We start from the raw sequence: 2,479 nt of genomic DNA, 5'->3' as shown, positions 1-2,479 counted from the left end.
GAAGATCTTTAGCCAAAGTCACCGCTGCTTCTTCTTTAGCTACACTCCTCAGACAGTCATCTACATAAAAGTTGCGCAGAACTGTCTGAACAGCTTCTGGAGATGCATCATCCTTGTGATCTTCAGCTGTTCTATTCAGTGCATATGAGGCAACACTTGGTGAAGAAGTGGCTCCGAAGAGGTGCACCGTCATTCGAAATTCCTCCATAGGCTCATTCAACTTGCCGTTGGGCCACCATAGAAAACGGAGTAGGTCTGCGTCACGCTCCGGCACCTTGATCTGATAAAACATCGACTCAATGTCCGCCATTATAGCTACTGGCTCCTCACGAAATCTTAAAAGCACACCAATGGAAGCTTTAGCTTAAGTTCTGTCAGGAAGACTCAATCAGCGCGCCATGCATTACCTCATCCCTATCCAATCAGGTGTTAACAGTCACAGTATATAAGATTGGTACTTACACTTGTCTGAGTTCGCAGATGCTGACGCTGCCATTCACCTCCATCCTCCCCATCACCACCACCAGGATGGTCCCTTCCTTACCTCCAGGGGGTTGGCTGCGCCCCCACCTTCATCTCAGGCGGGACATGCAGATTCGGCTAACCTCGCTTTGCTCGCTAAGGACGGGGGCTACGCCAAAGAACTCATAAATGTATGCTTGCTGAGCTGTCAATAAATGTATACAGCTTTTCAATTTATCTCCCGAGTCTTTCAGGTAGAAACTAACGTGTTGGTCAAGTCGGGTCCTTGGAGCAGTTCACTATTCAGAGACCTATCCTGAAACAAAGCTGTGCAGTCGAAGACCACCCGCAACTTTCTTTTCTTCGGGTGATACACCCCATGATGTGGTATGTAAAACAGCCTGTTGTTGTCACGGTTCAGCTGTTGGACTGGAACTTGGACAGCGTAGCCTTTGTCAATGATGGTCTCCATAAAGCTCTTGTACTCTTCAAAGAATTCAGGATTCTTCTTGAACTTTCTAAGCAAACAGGCTATGCGCTGTTCCGCGCTGTTCCGCCACACAACGGTTATTAGGCATTTGTAGCTTCTCATTCCTGAATGGCAGTCCAATACTGTAATGCCCATTCTCAAAAAGTGTCGTTTTCTGCACAGACTGCATAAACTGTTTGTCTTCACGAGACATCTCCTCTTGATCATCGTAGTTACGCTCTGAAAAATCAGTGTTATACTGTTGAACCAGTAGCTTCTCAATCCCCATCACAGAAATTCTGTTTACTGAAAATGTAGGCATTTCATTCATTGCATCATCCATTTCCTTTCTTATGGGCCCATTCACAACCCAGCCAATGGCAGTCTTCACGGCATAAGGGCCTCCATCCTCAGCATTAATAACATGCCATGGTTCCATTGCTCTTGAACAGTTAGCTCCAATAAGCAGGCCTACATCCGCTTCTATCTCTGGCAAGCGTACTTCATTGAGATAAGGCCACTTCTGGATATCTGACTGTTTAGGTATGTTCTCGATGTGAACAGGTATGTTGCTATGAGTAAACACCTTAGGTAGCTCAATGTACTTGGTGTCTTCCAGCCCGCACACTTCCAGGTCTGATATGACAAAACTGTTCATGAGCTTCTGTTCTCCAGGTTTGTCTTGACCCATGGTGCTAAGAAGTATTCCTGTCGGTTTCCCTTTGATGTTTAGTTTCCTTTGCAGGTCTTCTGTGCAGAACGTTGCTGTGCTTCCCGGGTCCAGAAAGGCGTATGTTTCAACACACTTGTGACTCCTTTTCGACTTGATCTTCACCGGTACTATTGACAGCACACTTTCCGCTTCTCCGGCCCCCGTGAGGCTACAGGACTCTTGCAGAATAGAAACTTGAGCACACGATACTTCACTTCCATGACGACCATCTTTCTTTTCAGGTGAGACAGAACCTTCTTCTATTATTATGTGCAGAATGTCCGGATGCTTTAAAGCACATTCTTTACACTCGATTCTTCTTTTGCAGAATTTGCTAAGATGACCCGGAACTAAGCATCCAAAACACAAGCCCTTCAGTTTTAAGAAATCCATGCGCTCTTTATGTGGTTGATATTTGATTTTGCTGCATGAGGCAAGGGTATGAGATTGCTGGCAGTACAAACACGGCTTCTCAAAGGCACTCACAGTTTTATTTGGATTTGCTGGCTTAATATGCGTTTCTTGAGGCCCTTTGAGTGCTTTGTCAATGTGCGCTGGCAATCCGTAATTCATCCCCATAGTGCTTATGAAGTAGTCGCTTCGCTTCGCAGTAGCCTTTGTTAGGCGTCATATGAGCACAGCTGCGAACAAGCTCTTGAGGTTCACCGGCCGTAAATTGTTCCAGGAAGTACAACTTGTCTTGATCATTGCTGGTTTTCTGATCAATTGCGTGCTCAAACGCCCTCATGAAAGATTTGTATTGTAGTGCATCACCCTTAAACACAGGAATGTCCTTGGTTGGTAGATGAGATAGCTGCTGTTGTTTTACAAGTAGC

This window comes from Rhinichthys klamathensis, unplaced genomic scaffold (genome assembly GCF_029890125.1).
Source record: "Rhinichthys klamathensis goyatoka isolate OS25496 unplaced genomic scaffold, OSU_Roscu_1.1 h1tg000329l_1, whole genome shotgun sequence".
NCBI classification, from domain to species: Eukaryota; Metazoa; Chordata; class Actinopteri; order Cypriniformes; family Leuciscidae; genus Rhinichthys; species Rhinichthys klamathensis.
The sequence above is the reverse complement of the archived record's forward strand: the minus strand, read 5'-3'. Positions refer to the sequence as shown.